At 51.9% G+C, this 22,108-nt stretch overlaps 1 protein-coding gene across 4 annotated transcripts in view; it reads right to left on the reverse strand.

Annotated features, from left to right (window-relative positions):
- The window catches only part of LOC140719239 (cdc42 effector protein 4-like), a 56,332-nt gene extending 35,536 nt beyond the window's left edge, over positions 1-20,796 (reverse strand). For 3 of the 4 annotated variants that reach the window (XM_073033702.1, XM_073033703.1, XM_073033701.1), the window contains exon 1: positions 20,688-20,796. The gene's annotated coding sequence lies outside the window, so the exon portion shown is untranslated. The remainder of the gene's footprint in view (positions 1-20,687) is intronic. The other variant, XM_073033704.1, reaches the window with a different exon arrangement.
- Positions 20,797-22,108: the final 1,312 nt, after the last annotated feature.

The following is a 22,108-nucleotide window of genomic DNA, read 5'->3' on the forward strand; positions in this document are numbered from 1 at the left end:
GCTGAACACTGACCGGTGGGGACACTCCAAAGCAGTCTGTCTGTAGGGGTGGGGGGTGCTGAACACTGACCGGTGGGGACAGTCTGTCTGTAGGGGTGGGGGGTGCTGAACATAGACCGGTGGGGACACTCCAAAGCAGTCTGTCTGTAGGGGTGGGGGATGCTGAACACTGACCGGTGGGGACACTCCAAAGCAGTCTGTCTGTAGGGGTGGGGGGTGCTGAACACTGACCGGTGGGGACACTCCAAAGCAGTCTGTCTGTAGGGGTGGGGGGTGCTGAACACTGACCGGTGGGGACACTCCAAAGCAGTCTGTCTGTAGGGGTGGGGGGTGCTGAACACTGACCGGTGGGGACAGTCTGTCTGTAGGGGTGGGGGGGGGGTGCTGAACACTGACGGGTGGGGACACTCCAAAGCAGTCTGTCTGTAAGGGTGGGGGGTGCTGAACACTGACCGGTGGGGATACTCCAAAGCAGTCTGTCTGTAGGGGTGGGGGGTGCTGAACACTGACCGGTGGGGACACTCCAAAGCAGTCTGTCTGTAGGGGTGGGGGGTGCTGAACACTGACCGGTGGGGACACTCCAAAGCAGTCTGTCTGTAGGGGTGGGGGGTGCTGAACACTGACCGGTGGGGACACTCCAAAGCAGTCTGTCTGTAGGGGTGGGGGGTGCTGAACACTGACCGGTGGGGACACTCCAAAGCAGTCTGTCTGTAAGGGTGGGGGGTGCTGAACACTGACCGGTGGGGACACTCCAAAGCAGTCTGTCTGTAGGGGTGGGGGGTGCTGAACACTGACCGGTGGGGACACTCTAAAGCAGTCTGTCTGTAGGGGTGGGGGGTGCTGAACACTGACCGGTGGGGACACTCCAAAGCAGTCTGTCTGTAGGGGTGGGGGGTGCTGAACATAGACCGGTGGGGACACTCCAAAGCAGTCTGTCCGTAAGGGTGGGGGGTGCTGAACACTGACTGGTGGGGACACTCCAAAGCAGTCTGTCTGTAAGGGTGGGGGGTGCTGAACACTGACCGGTGGGGACACTCCAAAGCAGTCTGTCTGTAGGGGTGGGGGGTGCTGAACACTGACCGGTGGGGACACTCCAAAGCAGTCTGTCTGTAGGGGTGGGGGGTGCAGAACACTGACCGGTGGGGACACTCCAAAGCAGTCTGTCTGTAGGGGTGGGGGGTGCAGAACACTGACCGGTGGGGACACTCCAAAGCAGTCTGTCTGTAGGGGTGGGGGGTGCTGAACACTGACCGGTGGGGACACTCCAAAGCAGTCTGTCTGTAGGGGTGGGGGGTGCTGAACACTGACGGGTGGGGACACTCCAAAGCAGTCTGTCTGTAGGGGTGGGGGGTGCTGAACACTGACGGGTGGGGACACTCCAAAGCAGTCTGTCTGTAGGGGTGGGGGGTGCTGAACACTGACCGGTGGGGACACTCCAAAGCAGTCTGTCTGTAGGGGTGGGGGGTGCTGAACACTGACCGGTGGGGACACTCCAAAGCAGTCTGTCTGTAGGGGTGGGGGGTGCTGAACACTGACCGGTGGGGACACTCCAAAGCAGTCTGTCTGTAAGGGTGGGGGGTGCTGAACACTGACCGGTGGGGACAGTCTGTCTGTAGGGGTGGGGAGGGGATGCTGAACACTGACCGGTGGGGACACTCCAAAGCAGTCTGTCTGTAGGGGTGGGGGGTTCTGAACACTGACCGGTGGGGACACTCCAAAGCAGTCTGTCTGTAGGGGTGGGGTTGCTGAACATTGACCGGTGGGGACACTCCAAAGCAGTCTGTCTGTAGGGGTGGGGGGTGCTGAACATTGACCGGTGGGGACACTCCAAAGCAGTCTGTCTGTAGGGGTGGGGGGTGCTGAACACTGACCGGTGGGACACTCCAAAGCAGTCTGTCTGTAAGGGTGGGGGGTGCTGAACACTGACCGGTGGGGACACTCCAAAGCAGTCTGTCTGTAGGGGTGGGGGGTGCTGAACACTGACCGGTAGGGACACTCCAAAGCAGTCTGTCTGTAGGGGTGGGGGGTGCTGAACATAGACCGGTGGGGACACTCCAAAGCAGTCTGTCTGTAGGGGTGCGGGGTGCTGAACATAGACCGGTGGGGACACTCCAAAGCAGTCTGTCTGTAGGGGTGGGGGGTGCTGAACACTGACCGGTGGGGACACTCCAAAGCAGTCTGTCTGTAGGGGTGGGGGGTGCTGAACATTGACCGGTGGGGACACTCCAAAGCAGTCTGTCTGTAGGGATGGGGGGTGCTGAACACTGACCGGTGGGGACACTCCAAAGCAGTCTGTCTGTAGGGGTGGGGGGGGTGGGTTGCTGAATACTGACCGGTGGGGACACTCCAAAGCAGTCTGTCTGTAGGGGTGGGGGGGGGTGGTGCTGAACATTGACCGGTGGGGACACTCCAAAGCAGTCTGTCTGTAGGGGTGGGGGGGGGGGGGGTGCTGAACACTGACCGGTGGGGACACTCCAAAGCAGTCTGTCTGTAGGGGTGCGGGGTGCTGAACATAGACCGGTGGGGACACTCCAAAGCAGTCTGTCTGTAGGGGTGGGGGGTGCTGAACACTGACCGGTGGGGACACTCCAAAGCAGTCTGTCTGTAGGGGTGGGGGGGTGCTGAACATTGACCGGTGGGGACACTCCAAAGCAGTCTGTCTGTAGGGGTGGGGGGTGCTGAACATAGACCGGTGGGGACACTCCAAAGCAGTCTGTCTGTAGGGGTGGGGGGGGGTGGTGCTGAACATTGACCGGTGTGGACACTCCAAAGCAGTCTGTCTGTAAGGGTGGGGGGTGCTGAACACTGACCGGCGGGGACACTCCAAAGCAGTCCGACTGTAGGGGTGGGGGGTGCTGAACACTGACCGGTGGGGACACTCCAAAGCAGTCTGTCTGTAGGGGTGGGGGGTGCTGAACACTGACCGGTGGGGACACTCCAAAGCAGTCTGTCTGTAGGGGTGGGGGGTGCTGAACACTGACCGGTGGGGACACTCCAAAGCAGTCTGTCTGTAAGGGTGGGGGGTGCTGAACACTGACCGGTGGGGACACTCCAAAGCAGTCTGTCTGTAGGGGTGGGGGGTGCTGAACACTGACAGGTGGGGACACTCCAAAGCAGTCTGTCTGTAGGGGTGGGGGGTGCTGAACACTGACCGGTGGGGACAGTCTGTCTGTAGGGGTGGGGGGTGCTGAACATAGACCGGTGGGGACACTCCAAAGCAGTCTGTCTGTAGGGGTGGGGGGTGCTGAACACTGACCGGTGGGGACACTCCAAAGCAGTCTGTCTGTAGGGGTGGGGGGTGCTGAACACTGACCGGTGGGGACACTCCAAAGCAGTCTGTCTGTAAGGGTGGGGGGTGCTGAACACTGACCGGTGGGGACACTCCAAAGCAGTCTGTCTGTAGGGGTGGGGGGTGCTGAACACTGACAGGTGGGGACACTCCAAAGCAGTCTGTCTGTAGGGGTGGGGGGTGCTGAACACTGACCGGTGGGGACAGTCTGTCTGTAGGGGTGGGGGGTGCTGAACATAGACCGGTGGGGACACTCCAAAGCAGTCTGTCTGTAGGGGTGGGGGATGCTGAACACTGACCGGTGGGGACACTCCAAAGCAGTCTGTCTGTAGGGGTGGGGGGTGCTGAACACTGACCGGTGGGGACACTCCAAAGCAGTCTGTCTGTAGGGGTGGGGGGTGCTGAACACTGACCGGTGGGGACACTCCAAAGCAGTCTGTCTGTAGGGGTGGGGGGTGCTGAACACTGACCGGTGGGGACAGTCTGTCTGTAGGGGTGGGGGGGGGGTGCTGAACACTGACGGGTGGGGACACTCCAAAGCAGTCTGTCTGTAAGGGTGGGGGGTGCTGAACACTGACCGGTGGGGACACTCCAAAGCAGTCTGTCTGTAGGTGTGGGGGGTGCTGAACACTGACGGGTGAGGACACTCCAAAGCAGTCTGTCTGTAAGGGTGGGGGGTGCTGAACATTGACCGGTGGGGACACTCCAAAGCAGTCTGTCTGTAGGGGTGGGGGGTGCTGAACACTGACCGGTGGGGACACTCCAAAGCAGTCTGTCTGTAGGGGTGGGGGGTGCTGAACATTGACCGGTGGGGACACTTCAAAGCAGTCTGTCTGTAGGGGTGGGGGGTGCTGAACACTGACCGGTGGGGACACTCCAAAGCAGTCTGTCTGTAGGGGTGGGGGGTGCTGAACACTGACCGGTGGGGACACTCCAAAGCAGTCTGTCTGTAGGGGTGGGGGGTGCTGAACACTGACCGGTGGGGACACTCCAAAGCAGTCTGTCTGTAAGGGTGGGGGGTGCTGAACACTGACCGGTGGGGACACTCCAAAGCAGTCTGTCTGTAGGGGTGGGGGGTGCTGAACATTGACCGGTGGGGACACTCTAAAGCAGTCTGTCTGTAGGGGTGGGGGGTGCTGAACACTGACCGGTGGGGACACTCCAAAGCAGTCTGTCTGTAGGGGTGGGGGGGTGCTGAACATAGACCGGTGGGGACACTCCAAAGCAGTCTGTCTGTAAGGGTGGGGGGTGCTGAACACTGACTGGTGGGGACACTCCAAAGCAGTCTGTCTGTAAGGGTGGGGGGTGCTGAACACTGACCGGTGGGGACACTCCAAAGCAGTCTGTCTGTAGGGGTGGGGGGTGCTGAACACTGACCGGTGGGGACACTCCAAAGCAGTCTGTCTGTAGGGGTGGGGGGTGCAGAACACTGACCGGTGGGGACACTCCAAAGCAGTCTGTCTGTAGGGGTGGGGGGTGCAGAACACTGACCGGTGGGGACACTCCAAAGCAGTCTGTCTGTAGGGGTGGGGGGTGCTGAACACTGACCGGTGGGGACACTCCAAAGCAGTCTGTCTGTAGGGGTGGGGGGTGCTGAACACTGACGGGTGGGGACACTCCAAAGCAGTCTGTCTGTAGGGGTGGGGGGTGCTGAACACTGACGGGTGGGGACACTCCAAAGCAGTCTGTCTGTAGGGGTGGGGGGTGCTGAACACTGACCGGTGGGGACACTCCAAAGCAGTCTGTCTGTAGGGGTGGGGGGTGCTGAACACTGACCGGTGGGGACACTCCAAAGCAGTCTGTCTGTAGGGGTGGGGGGTGCTGAACACTGACCGGTGGGGACACTCCAAAGCAGTCTGTCTGTAAGGGTGGGGGGTGCTGAACACTGACCGGTGGGGACAGTCTGTCTGTAGGGGTGGGGAGGGGATGCTGAACACTGACCGGTGGGGACACTCCAAAGCAGTCTGTCTGTAGGGGTGGGGGGTGCTGAACACTGACCGGAGGGGACAGTCTGTCTGTAGGAGTGGGGGGTGCTGAACATTGACGGGTGGGGACACTCCAAAGCAGTCTGTCTGTAGGGGTGGGGGGTGCTGAACACTGACCGGTGGGGACACTCCAAAGCAGTCTGTCTGTAAGGGTGGGGGGTGCTGAACACTGACCGGTGGGGACACTCCAAAGCAGTCTGTCTGTAGGGGTGGGGGGTGCTGAACACTGACTGGTGGGGACACTCCAAAGCAGTCTGTCTGTAAGGGTGGGGGGTGCTGAACACTGACCGGTGGGGACACTCCAAAGCAGTCTGTTTGTAGGGGTGGGGAGGGGATGCTGAACACTGACCGGCGGGGACACTCCAAAGCAGTCTGTCTGTAGGGGTGGGGGGGTGCTGAACACTGACCGGTGGGGACACTTCAAAGCAGTCTGTCTGTAAGGGTGGGGGGTGCTGAACACTGACCGGTGGGGACACTCCAAAGCAGTCTGTCTGTAGGGGTGGGGGGTGCTGAACACTGACCGGTGGGGACACTCCAAAGCAGTCTGTCTGTAGGGGTGGGGGGGTGCTGAACACTGACCGGTGGGGACACTCCAAAGCAGTCTGTCTGTAGGGGTGGGGGGGGGTGGTGCTGAACATTGACCGGTGTGGACACTCCAAAGCAGTCTGTCTGTAGGGGTGGGGGGTGCTGAACATTGACCGGTGGGGACACGCCAAAGCAGTCTGTCTGTAGGGGTGGGGGGTGCTGAACACTGACCGGTGGGGACACTCCAAAGCAGTCTGTCTGTAGGGGTGGGGTTGCTGAACATTGACCGGTGGGGACACTCCAAAGCAGTCTGTCTGTAGGGGTGGGGGGGTGCTGAACATTGACCGGTGGGGACACTCCAAAGCAGTCTGTCTGTAGGGGTGGGGGGTGCTGAACACTGACCGGTGGGGGACACTCCAAAGCAGTCTGTCTGTAAGGGTGGGGGGTGCTGAACACTGACCGGTGGGGACACTCCAAAGCAGTCTGTCTGTAGGGGTGGGGGGTGCTGAACACTGACCGGTAGGGACACTCCAAAGCAGTCTGTCTGTAGGGGTGGGGGGTGCTGAACATAGACCGGTGGGGACACTCCAAAGCAGTCTGTCTGTAGGGGTGCGGGGTGCTGAACATAGACCGGTGGGGACACTCCAAAGCAGTCTGTCTGTAGGGGTGGGGGGGTGCTGAACATTGACCGGTGGGGACACTCCAAAGCAGTCTGTCTGTAGGGATGGGGGGTGCTGAACACTGACCGGTGGGGACACTCCAAAGCAGTCTGTCTGTAGGGGTGGGGGGGGGTGGGTTGCTGAATACTGACCGGTGGGGACACTCCAAAGCAGTCTGTCTGTAGGGGTGGGGGGGGGTGGTGCTGAACATTGACCGGTGGGGACACTCCAAAGCAGTCCGACTGTAGGGGTGGGGGGTGCTGAACACTGACCGGTGGGGACACTCCAAAGCAGTCTGTCTGTAGGGGTGGGGGGTGCTGAACACTGACCGGTGGGGACACTCCAAAGCAGTCTGTCTGTAGGGGTGGGGGGTGCTGAACACTGACCGGTGGGGACAGTCTGTCTGTAGGGGTGGGGGGGTGCTGAACATAGACCGGTGGGGACACTCCAAAGCAGTCTGTCTGTAGGGGTGGGGGATGCTGAACACTGACCGGTGGGGACACTCCAAAGCAGTCTGTCTGTAGGGGTGGGGGGTGCTGAACACTGACCGGTGGGGACACTCCAAAGCAGTCTGTCTGTAGGGGTGGGGGGGTGCTGAACACTGACCGGTGGGGACACTCCAAAGCAGTCTGTCTGTAGGGGTGGGGGGTGCTGAACACTGACCGGTGGGGACAGTCTGTCTGTAGGGGTGGGGGGGGGGGTGCTGAACACTGACGGGTGGGGACACTCCAAAGCAGTCTGTCTGTAAGGGTGGGGGGTGCTGAACACTGACCGGTGGGGACACTCCAAAGCAGTCTGTCTGTAGGGGTGGGGGGTGCTGAACACTGACGGGTGGGGACACTCCAAAGCAGTCTGTCTGTAAGGGTGGGGGGTGCTGAACATTGACCGGTGGGGACACTCCAAAGCAGTCTGTCTGTAGGGGTGGGGGGGTGCTGAACACTGACCGGTGGGGACACTCCAAAGCAGTCTGTCTGTAGGGGTGGGGGGTGCTGAACATTGACCGGTGGGGACACTTCAAAGCAGTCTGTCTGTAGGGGTGGGGGGTGCTGAACACTGACCGGTGGGGACACTCCAAAGCAGTCTGTCTGTAGGGGTGGGGGGGTGCTGAACACTGACCGGTGGGGACACTCCAAAGCAGTCTGTCTGTAGGGGTGGGGGGTGCTGAACACTGACCGGTGGGGACACTCCAAAGCAGTCTGTCTGTAAGGGTGGGGGGGTGCTGAACACTGACCGGTGGGGACACTCCAAAAGCAGTCTGTCTGTAGGGGTGGGGGGTGCTGAACACTGACCGGTGGGGACACTCTAAAGCAGTCTGTCTGTAGGGGTGGGGGGTGCTGAACACTGACCGGTGGGGACACTCCAAAGCAGTCTGTCTGTAGGGGTGGGGGGTGCTGAACATAGACCGGTGGGGACACTCCAAAGCAGTCTGTCTGTAAGGGTGGGGGGTGCTGAACACTGACTGGTGGGGACACTCCAAAGCAGTCTGTCTGTAAGGGTGGGGGGTGCTGAACACTGACCGGTGGGGACACTCCAAAGCAGTCTGTCTGTAGGGGTGGGGGGTGCTGAACACTGACTGGTGGGGACACTCCAAAGCAGTCTGTCTGTAGGGGTGGGGGGTGCTGAACATTGACCGGTGGGGACACTCCAAAGCAGTCTGTCTGTAAGGGTGGGGGGTGCTGAACACTGACCGGTGGGGACACTCCAAAGCAGTCTGTCTGTAGGGGTGGGGGGTGCTGAACACTGACCGGTGGGGACACTCCAAAGCAGTCCGACTGTAGGGGTGGGGGGTGCTGAACACTGACCGGTGGGGACACTCCAAAGCAGTCTGTCTGTAGGGGTGGGGGGGGTGGGTTGCTGAATACTGACCGGTGGGGACACTCCAAAGCAGTCTGTCTGTAGGGGTGGGGGGGGGGGTGGTGCTGAACATTGACCGGTGGGGACACTCCAAAGCAGTCTGTCTGTAGGGGTGGGGGGGGGGGGTGCTGAACATTGACCGGTGGGGACACTCCAAAGCAGTCTGTCTGTAAGGGTGGGGGGTGCTGAACATTGACCGGTGGGGACACTCCAAAGCAGTCTGTCTGTAGGGGTGGGGTGTGCTGAACATTGACCGGTGGGGACACGCCAAAGCAGTCTGTCTGTAGGGGTGGGGGGTGCTGAACATTGACTGGTGGGGACACTCCAAAGCAGTCTGTCTGTAGGGGTGGGGGGTGCTGAACACTGACCGGTGGGGACAGTCTGTCTGTAGGGGTGGGGGGTGCTGAACATAGACCGGTGGGGACACTCCAAAGCAATCTGTCTGTAGGGGTGGGGGGTGCTGAACACTGACCGGTGGGGACAGTCTGTCTGTAGGGGTGGGGGGTGCTGAACATAGACCGGTGGGGACACTCCAAAGCAGTCTGTCTGTAGGGGTGGGGGGTGCTGAACACTGACCGGTGGGGACAGTCTGTCTGTAGGGGTGGGGGGTGCTGAACATAGACCGGTGGGGACACTCCAAAGCAGTCTGTCTGTAAGGGTGGGGGGTGCTGAACACTGACCGGTGGGGACACTCCAAAGCAGTCTGTTTGTAGGGGTGGGGGGTGCTGAACATTGACCGGTGGGGACACTCCAAAGCAGTCTGTCTGTAGGGGTGGGGGGTGCTGAACACTGACCGGTGGGGACACTCCAAAGCAGTCTGTCTGTAGGGGTGGGGGGTGCTGAACACTGACCGGTGGGGACACTCCAAAGCAGTCTGTCTGTAAGGGTGGGGGGTGCTGAACACTGACCGGTGGGGACACTCCAAAGCAGTCTGTCTGTAGGGGTGGGGGGTGCTGAACACTGACCGGTGGGGACACTCCAAAGCAGTCTGTCTGTAGGGGTGGGGGGTGCTGAACACTGACCGGTGGGGACACTCCAAAGCAGTCTGTCTGTAGGGGTGGGGGGGTGCTGAACACTGACCGGTGGGGACACTCCAAAGCAGTCTGTCTGTAGGGGTGGAGGGTGCTGATCACTGACCGGTGGGGACACTCCAAAGCAGTCTGTCTGTAGGGGTGGGGGGTGCTGATCACTGACCGGTGGGGACACTCCAAAGCAGTCTGTCTGTAAGAGTGGGGGCTGCTGAATATTGACCGGTGGGGACACTCCAAAGCAGTCTGTCTGTAGGGGTGGGGGGTGCTGAACACTGACTGGTGGGGACTCTCCAAAGCAGTCTGTCTGTAGGGGTGGGGGGGTGCTGAACATTGACCGGTGGGGACAGTCTGTCTGTAGGGGTGGGGGGTGCTGAACATTGACCGGTGGGGACGGTCTGTCTGGATACATGCTGGAGGAACTCAGCACTTTGTGTTGCTCAGATTTCCAGCATCTGCAGATTCTCCCTTGTTTGCTATCTGGATGCAAGATGACATGGTAAAGGCAACTGCCCTGAATATGACCATAACAAACTTGCAAAGGCCGTGCTCAGCTGTGCCCCTGTCAGCCTCCCTTCCATGGAATCTGTCTATACTTCAGCCTAAAGCAGCCAACATCATCAAGAGCCCACCTGCATCAGACATTCTCTCTTCTCCCTCTCCCATCGGCCAGAGGATACAAAAACCTGAAAGCACATCCCACCAGGCTCGAAGACAGACTCTATCCTGCTATTATCAGTCTATTAAATGGCTCCCTTGTACGGAAAGATGGACTCTTGACCTCTATTTCCCTCGTTATGAACCTTGCACTTTATTGTAAACCTCCACTGCCCTGTCCATAACACTTTATTCTGTACTCAGTCATTGCTTTTCCATTGTACTACCTCAATGGACTGTGGAAATGTATTCATCTGTATTGGCAGTATGAAAAAACTTATTCACCGCACATTGGTACATATACATTAAGATATAGGAGCAGATTTAGGCCATTTGGCCCATTGAGTCTGCTCTGCCATTTCATCATGGCTGATCCAATTTTTCTCTAAGTCCCAATCTCCTGCTTCCCCCCCCCAATATCCCTTCAAGCCCTGAACAATCAAGAATCTATTAACCCCTGCCTTAAATATACATACAGACTTGGCCTCCATAGCTTCTTGTGGCAAAGAATTCCCCAGATTCACCACTCTCTAGCTAAAGAAATACATCCTCATCTCCGTTCTAAAAGGACGACCCTCTGCTATGAGGCTGTGTCCTCTGGTCTTAGGCTCTCCCATCATAGGAAACATCCTCTTCATATCCACTCTATCAAGGCCTTTCACCATTCGATAGGTTTCAATGAGGCAGCCCTCATTCTTCTGAATTCCAGTGAGTACAGTCGCAGAGCACAGAGACATCAAATACTCTTCATACGATGAGCCATTCAATCCTGGAACCATTGTTGTGAACCTCTCCGGTTTCAATCCATCTCCAAAAATACTCACGGTACTCCAAATGAGGTAATGTTGCATTCACCTTCCTCACCACAGACTCAACCTGCAAATTAACCTTTCGGGAATCCTGCACAAATACTTCCAAATTCTTTTGTGCCTCTGTCTTTTGCATTTTCTCTCCATTTAGAAAATACTCAATCCTGTCATTTCTTCTACCAAAGTGCATGACTACACACTTCCCAACACTGTATTCCACTTGCCATTCCTTTCCCTAGTCTCCTTATCTGTCTAAATCCCTCTGTAGCCTCTCTACTTCTCAAAACTACCTGCCCTTCCACCTGTCTTCATATCGTCTGCAAACTTCGCAACAAAGCCATTAATTCCATCATCCAAATCATTGACATATAATGTAAAAAAAATCAGTCCCAACACTGACCTCTGTGGAACACCATTACTATGGTATTCATGGTATACCGGCCATACCGGCTTTGTTGTGTTTGTGAAAATTGATGAGGATGTGGCCAGGACTATATGGCTTGAGTTAGAGGGAGAGGTTGTCTAGGTCAGGTTCTTATTCTTTGGATCGTAGGAGACTCAGGGCAGCCTTAGATGTGTTTAAAGTGATGAGAGGCAGAGATAAGGTGGAGGGAAGGTAAGCCCAAAGCTAAAGGGTGTAGGTTCAGCCAAGAGGGGAACTTTTCCATACAGTATGAGTACATGAGTATGTGTCCAGAGGAAGTGGTTGTTTGAGGCAGATACAGTAGCAGCATTTCAGAAGCATTTGGGTAGGTTCATGAAGGGGTGGGGCTTGGAGGGATATGGGCCAAACACAGAGAACTTGGATCAGCTGGGTGGGCACCTTGGTTGGAATGGTCTGGTCAGGCCAAAAGGCTGGAGACTACCCAGACGGTATATGAGGTGTTGTTCCTCCAACCGAAGTTTGGCCTCATCATGGCAGTAGAGGAGGCCATGTATGGACATATCCAAATGGGAATGTGAAGGAGAGTTGAAGTGAGTGGCAGACAACAGACAACAGGTGCTCGACGAAGTGGTCCCCCAATCTGCATCGGGTCTCGCTGATGTGGAGGAGGTCACACCGGGAGCACCGGATGCAATAGATTACCCCAACAGACTCACAAGTGAAGTGTTGCCTCACCTGGAAGGACTGTTTGGGGCCCTGAATGGTGGTAAGAGATGAGGTGTAGGGACAGGTGTAGCACTTACACTTGCAGGGATAAGTGCCAGGTGGGAGATCTGTGGGGAGGGACGTGTGGACCAGGCAGTCACGGAGGGAATGATCCCTGTGAAAAGGAGAGAGGGGTAGAGAGGGAAAGATGTCCTTAGTGGTGGGGTCCTGTTGAAGGTGGCGGAAGTTGTGGAGGATAATATGCTGGATCCGGAGGCTGGTGGGATGATAGGGGAGGACAAGGGGGACACCTTTAGAATGCTTCTTCCTTTTTGGGATGTATATATCCTGTGTCTCTCAAATTGCTTCCAGAAATTCCAGCCATTGCTGCTCTGCCATCATCCCTGCCAGTGTTCTTTTCCAATCAATTCTGGCCAACTCCTCTCTCATGCCTCTGTAATTCCCTCTACTCCACTGTAATACTGATACATCTGACTTTAGCTTCTCAGATTTCAGGGTGAATTCTATCATATTATGATCACTTACCCCTAGGGTTCTTTTACCTTGAGCTCTCTAATCAATTTTGGTTCATTGCACAGCACCCAACAACCAATTTAGAACATGGAACACTGGAGCACAGCATAGGCCCTTTGTCCATGGTATTGTGCTGACTTTTAACTTACCATGGGACTGTGGAGGAGTTTCATCAGAACAGGGCTCAGGACGTTCAGTTATGTGGAGTGACAGAACACTTAGAAAAATTTTCCTTGGATTCAAGAGGGTTCAGAAGAGATTTGAGAAAAGTGAATAAAGTTTGATAACAAATATGCAGAAAGTACTTTAATGGTGGAGAGTTGATAACTGGAGTACACAGTCAAAATCAATTAACAATAAAAACTAAAGGGTAAAGGAGGTGAGAGGTTTAAGGTGGTGTGCTGCTGAAAAAGCCAGCAAGAGATTCAGAGAAAACTTCTAACAGACAATTAGAAATGAAAACTGATAATCATGTATAAAATTATGAGAGACATAGATCGGGTCTAGAGGAGGTTCACGAGAATTATCCTGGGAATGAACGGATAATTTGAATTGTTTGAATAATTATTCAAATTGTTTGAATAATTTGAATGAAAGGATAAATGAGGAACATTTGATGCCTCTGAGCCAGTACTCACTGGAGTTTAGAAGAATGAGGAGAAATCTCATTGAAACCTATTGAATATGGAGAAGCCTAGATAGAGTGGATGTGGAGAGGATTCTATAGTGGGGGAGTTTAGGACCAGAGGCCACAGTCTCAGGATACAAGTATGCTCCTTTAGAACAGAGATGAGGAGGAATTTCTTTAGCCAATCTGTGGAATTCATTGCCATAGGCGGCTGTGGAGAACAAATCATTGGGTATATTTAAAGCGTAGATTGATAGGTTCTTAAAGGCATCAAAGATTACAGTGATAAGGCAGGAGAATGGGGTTGAGTGGGATAATAAATCAGCCATGCTGGAATGGCGGAGCAGACTCGATGGGCTAAATAGCCTCATTCTGCTTCTAAGTCAGATAGACAGATAGAATCTTTTTCACGGGGAGGGGTATCAAATACTTGAGAGCATGCATTAAAATAAGAGGGGGAAAACTTGTAAGGATATGTGGGGCAAATTATTTTATTTAAATACAGACAGGGAGGGTGTGAGGTGTCTAGACCGGGACGACCTGCCTAGAATGGTGGTGGATGCAGATACGAGAGTGGAGACAGCCAGGAAAAGCAGGAAATGGAGGGATAGGGATTATACGCTGACAGACAGGATTAGTTTAATTTGGCATCATTCTGAGTACAGACGTTGCACTTGTTCTCGTGCTGTATTGCTCCCTGTCTAAACCCACAAAGTACTGAAAGGAAGCAGATGGTTGGCGCAAGTAAGGAGGGTCAAATGGCAGCTCGGCGTGATAGGAAATACCTGGCACTGCTTCCCAAATTCCCCAAAGTTAGCTTCCATGGAGACAACTCTCAGAGCAGGAGTACACTGGGCGTCCCTTGCACCTACACATCTGGTCCCTGGACTGAGGGTCCACCACGACCTGTAGGGATCAGTAGGTGGGCTACATCAGTGGCAGGCCCTGAAAGGGGGTGCACTGGGGGAGGGAGATGGGATGAAAGTTTAAGAGCACTAAAGAGGGTCGCAAGGCTTGTCAGAGGCACAAGAGGTGTCCAAGTTCCTACTGGCCTGAGGAGGTGAGAAACGTATTTCTTGGATGAGGTACAAGTGCATTGCCTCGAATCAGAGGGGCTGCCACAGGCTTACAGAGCAATTCAGCATGGAGAGTGGTCTTTTGGCCTGACCAGACCATTCCAACCAAGGTGCCCACCCAGCTGATCCAAGTTCCCTGTGTTTGGCCCATATCCCTCCAAGCCCCACCCCTTCATGAACCTACCCAAATGCTTCTGAAATGCTGCTACTGTATCTGCCTCAAACAACCACTTCCTCTGGACACATACTCATGTACTCATACTGTATGGAAAAGTTCCCCTCTTGGCTGAACCTACACCCTTTAGCTTTGGGCTTACCTTCCCTCCACCTTATCTCTGCCTCTCATCACTTTAAACACATCTAAGGCTGCCCTGAGTCTCCTACGATCCAAAGAATAAGAACCTGACCTAGACAACCTCTCCCTCTAACTCAAGCCATATAGTCCTGGCCACATCCTCATCAATTTTCACAAACACAAGAAAGTCTGCAGATGCTAGAAATCCAAAGCAACACACAAGATCCTGGAGGATCTTGGCAGACCAGACAGCATCTATGGGAAAAAAAAGTAAACAGTCGTCATTTCAGGCTGAGGCCTTCTTCTGGAGCACAAAGAAAGGCGAAGTCAGAGTAAGGTGGGGGGAGGAGAGGAAAAAGCAAAGGTTGTAGGTGATAGGAGAAACAGGGGGGGTGGGCAACACACAAAATGCTGGAGGAACTCAGCAGGCCAGGCAGCATCAATGGAAAAGAGTGCAGTTGATATTTTGGGCTGAGACCCTTCAACAGACTGGAGAGAAAAAAAATGAGAAGTCAGAGTTAGGTGGAAGGAGGGGAGAGAGGAATACAAGGTGATAGGTGAAACTGGGGTGGGGGTAATGTAAAGAGCAAGGAAGCTGATTGGTGAAAGTCTGATAGGAGAGGGTAGAAGACCAGGGAAGAAAGGGAAGGGGGAGGAGCTGATAGGCAGGAAAGGAGGTAAGGTGAGAAAGGGAAGTAGGTATGGGGAATGGTGAAGGAGAAGGGAGGCAATTACCAGAAGTTATGAAATCGATGTTCATGTCATCAGGTTGGAGGCTACTTGGACGGAGTACGAGGTGATGCTCCTCCAACACAAGTGTGACATGGTAGGACGTGGACTGACATGTCGGAATGGTAAGTGGAATTGAAACGGGTGACTACAGGGAAATCCCATTCTTATCACCATATCCAGTGTGGCCTCCTGTATATTGGTGAGACATGGCGTAGAATGGGAGACCAATTCGTCAAACACCTTCACTCCGTCTACCTCAAACAGCAGGATTTCCCAGCCCAAAATGTTGACTATTTACTTTTGTCATAGATGCTTCCTGGCCTGCTGAGTTCCTCCAGCATTTTGTGTGTGTAATAAGATTTCTCTGCACTCTTTCCAGCTGCCAGTCTCTGTGACAGGCAATCGTTATCAGTGTAGATCATACACCTGGGAACAAGTAACTTCGTCTCTGCTCCACCATTCAACATCACGTCCAGTCGACCGGTTTGCCACGTGTATCTTAATTCCTTTAATGCCCGGAAATTCAACTGAGTATCCATAATGGAAGAACGTAGTCATAGAAGGTTACAGCACAGAAACAGGCCATTTGGCCCATTTAGCCCATGCTAAACTATTAGTCTGCTTAGACTCATCGACCCACAGCCATCCATACCCCTCCCATCCTAAGCAAACTTCTGTCCAATGTTGCGATTGAACCTGCATCTACTAGCAACTCATTCCACACTCACACCACCCTCTGAGTGATGAAGTTTCCCCTCAAATTTCTCAAGCATTTCACCACTTACTTATGACCTACGATTCTAGTTTCACACAACCTCAGTGGAAAAAAGCCTGCTTACATTTACCCTCGAGGTTGTGTACCTCTATCAACCTCCCCTCATTCCCCTTTGCTCCAGGAAATAAGCTCTATGACCCTTCCCTACCACTCAGGCCCTCGAGTCCTGGCAACATTGTTGTAAACTTTCTCCGTACTCTTTCAATCTTATTGATATCTTTCCTGCAGATATGTTTATGAAGATTCTCAATCATCCAGGTCATTTACATTAAGCTGCAGCGAATCAAGGCATCTGGACCAGCTGTAGGTAGTTGACCAGAACGGCACATAATAATTAAAACCTGGCTTTATCAACATCTTATACAACTTCCACACAGCACCCCAACTCCAGTGCTCAATTCTCTGATTTATGGAAAGCTCTCTTATAGACCCTATCTACCTGGGATGCCACATTCAAGGAATTATGGATCTTTCAAGGAAACTGTGCATCATGAAGTTTTAAATCCCTATGCAAGTACTTCCTTTCTCCTTGTCTGATTTTCAGGAGCTTGACATTCCTGAATCTCCAGCTCATGCATCACCTAATCAGCATCTAACCTCTCGATTGTAAACATTTTCTTAGAAACGCTGACGGAAGTTTGCTAAACAGGAAGGTAAAGTGGACTGTGTGCATCAGAGGCCATAGATAAATAGAACTTGTCTACATTTGACAAGGTCCTGCATGGGAGGCTGGTCAAGAAGGTTCATGTGCCTCGGCATTCAGGATGAGGTAGGAAATTGGATTTGTGGGAGAAGCCAGAGAGTAGAGCGTTGCCTCTCTGACTGGAGGCCTGTGCCGCAGGGATCGGTGCTGGGTCTTTTGTTGTTTGTCCTCTACGTCAATGATCTGGATGATAATGTGGTTAACTGGATTAGCAAATTTGCAGATGACACCAAAATTGGGGATGTAGTGGACAGAGAGGAAGGCTGTCATGGCTTGCAAAGGTATCTGCGTCAGATGGAAAAATGGGCTGGAAAAAAAAGCAGATGGAATTTAATGGAGACATGAGAGAGGTGTTGCACTTTGGTAGGATCGACCAAGGTAGGTCTTACGTAGGGCACTGAAGAGTGCAGTAGAATAAAGGGTTCCAGCAATACACGTCCATAATTTATTGAAAGTGGTGTCACAGGTGGATAGGATCATAAAGAAAGCTTTCAACACATTAGCCTTCAAAAATCAATGTATTGAGTACAGAAAATGGGACGTTATTTTTAAATTGTTCAAGAAGTTCTGGGGGCCTAATTTGAAGTATTATGTGCAGTTTTGGTCACCTACCTACAGAAGAGGTTGAAAGAGTGCAGAGAAAATTTACAAGGATGTTCCCAGGTCTGGAGGTCCTGAGTGATAAGAAAGATTGAATACGTTAGGACTTTATTCCGTGGAATGTAAAAAAGTATGAGGAGATTTGATAGAGGTATAGAAACATTTGAGGAGTATAGATAGGGTAAAAGCTAGCAGGCTTTTTCCACAGAGGTCATGCATTAAGGGTGAAAGACGAGAAGTTTAAGGAGAACGTGAGAGGAAACTTCTTCACTCAGAGAGTCATGAGAGTGTGGAATGAGCTGCTGGCACATGTGGTTGCACACAAGCTCGATTTCAACATCTAACAGCAGTTTGGACAGGTATATGGATGGTAGGTGCATGGAGGGCTATGTTCCCAGTGCAGGTTGATGGGAGGAGGCAATTCAAGTTGTTTCAGCAAGGATTAGATGGGCTGAAGGGCCTGCTACTGTGCTCTACTTCTCTATGACTAACAAAAGCAGGCTGTTTGGCCCACAGAATCCACTCTGTCCATCAACTGCCCATTTACCAAACAGACATTAATTCCGTATTATTTTGCCCACAGAAGGGACAGCCTCAGAATAGAAGGACATCCTTTTAGAACAGACACAAGGAGGAATTTCTTTAGCTAGAGGGTGGTGAATTCACTTCCCCAGGGAGCTGTGGAGGCTCAGTCTTTGAATATACCTTCTACAGCTAATTAAAAGTCTGTCTCGAGCCTTATGCCAGTTTCTGTGGCATGAAGCAACTGAGAGTATGGGAGTTCCCCCCCACCCCCGGATAAGATGCCAGTCTATCGCGAGGTTAACCCCCACCCAGCATTTTGCCGGTACCTATTTTCAGTTGGGTGGACTGGAGCAGTGTGTGGTTAAGTGCCTTGCTCAAGGACACACCACGCTGCCTCGGCTGGGGCACAAACTCACGACCTTCCGATCGCTAGTCCAACACCTTAACCAGTTGGCCACACGCCACACAGCTAATTAGGTACCTTCTATAGCTAATAAATTGGCCACTGAGTGTATGTTTATGGTCTTCTGCTGCTGTAGCCCATCCACTTTGCAGTTTGACTTGTTGGGCATTTGAAGATGTTCTTCTCTCCAACACCACTGTTTTAGCACATTTACTTGAGTTACTGTTCCCTTCCTGTCAGCTTGCACCATTCTGGCCATTCACCTCTGACCTCTCTCATTAACAAGACCTCAGAACTGATGCTCACTAGATGATTTTTATTTTTCCACCATTCTCTGTAAACTCCAGAGACTGTTGTGTGTGAAAATCCCAGGAGGTCAGCAGTTTCTGAGATATTCAAATCACCCCGTCTGGCACCAATAATCATTCCACAGTCAAAGTCACCCATTCTGATGTTTGGTCTGAACAACTAAACCTCGACCATGTTTTTATGCATCGAATTGCTGGCAAATATCTAATCAGCATTCATTAGCTGATTAGATATTTGCTTTAACGAGCAGGTGTACAAATGTACGTAATGAGGAGGTGGCTACTGAGTGTAAGTTGGCAGTGGGAGCCGACAGTCCTCTAATCAGAGAGCAAGGGGGAGGTAACAGGCAAGTGAGGAGATAGGAAGCAGAATGGGGAATGAAAATAAAGAGAGAAAGGGGTAGGAGGGAAGTTAGAGAAATCGATGTTCTACCTAGACCTCCAACCTGAGTGTACTCTCATTGAGGCAGAAGAGGTGGCTTTGGACCAACAAGGCAGAATGGGAATGGGAAACACAAAATTCTGGAAGAACTGAGCAGGTTAGACAGCATATTTTCTATGGAAAGGAATAAACAGTCGACGTTTTTGAGCTGAGTTCTGATTAACCAAAAACGGCCACTGTTCATTGCCTGGCCTGCTGAGCTCCTCCATCATTCTACAGGAATGGGAAGTCGTTTTAAAACCCTTCACTGAGATGATACAAAATCAAAGAAAAATCGCTGGAAATGCCTTTTAGCATCGTTTAACCTTCGTCAACAATTACTGTAACTTATGTTGTGAAGAGCGCCGGGCGGATCACGGTGATTCCACCAGGGGGCGGGACTGAGCAGACACACGAGAGCCCATGTCCCTGATCAGAGCCGGCAAAGCACGGCTGGCTGCCTCAGACAAACTGGACAAAAATATTTAATAAAAGAGCCCTTCGGCTGCACACAGGGGGAAGAAAGCACTTTGTAAACATGCTGCAGATTTGAGCTAATTTCCAGAGCAGGCTACTGATCCAGTATTTACAGCACTACACAAGTCCCGAGCGCATAAAACTCCCAGTTTGATGTGCGCTTTTCTATTAACCCTACAGTCAGATTCCTAAGTGCTATTCCGAGTCTGGGCCTAAAATGCCATCTAACAAGGCTGCACTGTATAAGTGACATTTGTATGCAATTAAGTACTGGGCAGAGCCTTTCACATCAAATTAACTGCAGATTACCGCTTTCCCGGTTAACGGTTCTACAGTCACTGAATTTGATTATAGGCCCAAAGGGGAATGCCCCTCAAACGGTCCACCAGGAAATTAAATACAAATATCCCTATCATACATTACTCCAGGCCGAGACAATCTTAACTAAATCCAGCCACAGGGATTTTCCAATGGTTCCGAATCAGGATAGGACGCATTTCAGATCCAAATACCATGGGTACCAATTAGTATGCCTTCTAATATAAAGCAAAGCAGATTGCCCCCTTCCCAATGATAACAGATGCTGTGGGGAGAATCTACCTCTACACCACCCAACAACAAAACAAAATTGAACAAAAAAGTTACTCCAACAATGGGGATGGTGCGGTCGGGATATGGAAAACCATTTTATAAAGACAATTGGGATTCACGTCTTCCCGAACCTTCATTTATTCTCCCAGGAGGGAAACTTTTATTTCTTCCTTTCTTTCTCAAAAACTATTGCTTAAGAAAAGGAAAAAGATCAATGCTATTCATAGTATCTGTCCTTACTTATCTCGGCACCCACACCCCTGAATCAAACAAGTGTTTTGACTGTAGTCTTAATAAAAATTGGATCATATCTACAGCGAGACGTCTGAGATGTTTGAACAAGTCGCGTTTATCTATTTTGCTGGTATTTATCTGGGACTGGGAATGATTTTCTTATTGACACAATTTGATCACAACGGCGAAGGGCAGGGATTTTGAAAATCCCACCGTCACATACACCACACGACCTTCTACCCTTTGAATATAGGCAGCGTTTTTGAGGAACATACCTAGGCTGCAACTCGAAGTTCAAGAATCGTGTTATTGGAAACGGTGGGCTGTTTGAGTCTGTTTCCACAAAACTAAATCACAAGAAGCTGTAAGAACCAGATCACAGAATAAACTTTCCACTGGAAAAACAACGGCAAATACCCAAACTCACTCTCAAGGTGTGCAGTCGCCTTCAAAACGCAACGGCTTATAAGGTTGTAAGATATTAAATACCTGTTTCTGTTGCGCAGGAAACAATCCACCGCCTTTGAATCCCGATGTAACTCTAAAACTTTCTACACAACTCTATCTCCAAAGCACAGCCCACTGGAACGGCCACGCCTGCGCGCTGCACAGCGTCCGAGAAAGGCGGGACAAAATGCGATATTTGATGGATATTAGTACCATCCAATCAGAGTTGAGGACAGTCTACCTCCTGGCCAACTTTCGCACAAAATGCTGTGGAAACTATTGACGTCTCAAGTGAAGCCCAGTATCAGGATCAGGGGTGGGATCAAACAGGAAACTGGGACTGGGAGAGGGTTTCGACCTCTAGTTCAAAGTCAATTTATTATCAAAGTCCGTATATGCCACTCGTTTCCTTGTAGGCATTCGCAGTAGAGCAACTCAATAGAAACAATGAAAAACTACAAAGACGGTCAAACAACCAATGTGCGAAAGAATGTAAACTGCGCAAATGTCCTTAAAGTGGGTCCTTAGGCTGTGGAATCAGTTCAGTGTTGCGCTGAGTGAAGTTATTCCCTCTGGTTCAGCAACCTGATGGTTGAGGGCGGCACCTGAACTGGGTGGTGTTGGACCTCCTGCCCGATGGCAGCAGCCAGCAGAAACCCGAAGTGTTGACAGTTCCTTTCCTTCTACAGACGTTCCTGGCCTGCTGAGTTCTTCCAGTAAATAGCTTGTTGCTCGGAAATGAGATGTTGTTTTTGGGAGAGGCTGGGAGACTGGGGAAACATTACATACTCTACTTTGGTTATCAGATATTACACAAAGTTCAAAGTAAGTTTATCATCAAACAATATAGGGTATGTCACTATGTACAGCCCTGAGATTCATTTTCTTGTGGGCATGCTCAACAAATCCATAATAGAATTAGTGAAAGACACCCCCCCCCCCCCACCCACCTGGACATTCAACCAGTGTGCAAACGACAACAGACTGCACACATACAAAAAAAGTAATAATAATAAAAGCAAATAAGCAATAAATAGCCAACATGAGATTAAGAGTCCCTGAAAGTGAGTCCATTGGTTGTGGGAACATCTCAATGATTGGGGATGTGAAGCTGAGTGAAGTTATCTATTTGGATGGTTGAGGGGTAATAACTGTTCCTGAATCTGGTGGTGTGAGTCCTGAGGTTCCTGTACCTCCTTCTCGATGGCAGCGTGTGGTGAGGGGGTCCCTGATGATGGATGCTATGTTTCTGTGACAGTGTCTCGTGTAGATGTGCTCAGTGGTGGGGAGGGCTGTATCCACTACTTGTTGTAGAATTTTCCGTTCAAGGGCAATAGTGTTTCCATACCAGGCCGTGATGTAGCCAGTCAATATTCTCTCCACTACACATTTAAAGCTCAAAGTTCAAAGTAAATTTATTATCAAAGTATATATATTATCCCTGAGATTCATTTTCTTATAGG

Source organism: Hemitrygon akajei, chromosome 31 (genome assembly GCF_048418815.1).
Source record: "Hemitrygon akajei chromosome 31, sHemAka1.3, whole genome shotgun sequence".
Classification (NCBI taxonomy): Eukaryota; Metazoa; Chordata; class Chondrichthyes; order Myliobatiformes; family Dasyatidae; genus Hemitrygon; species Hemitrygon akajei.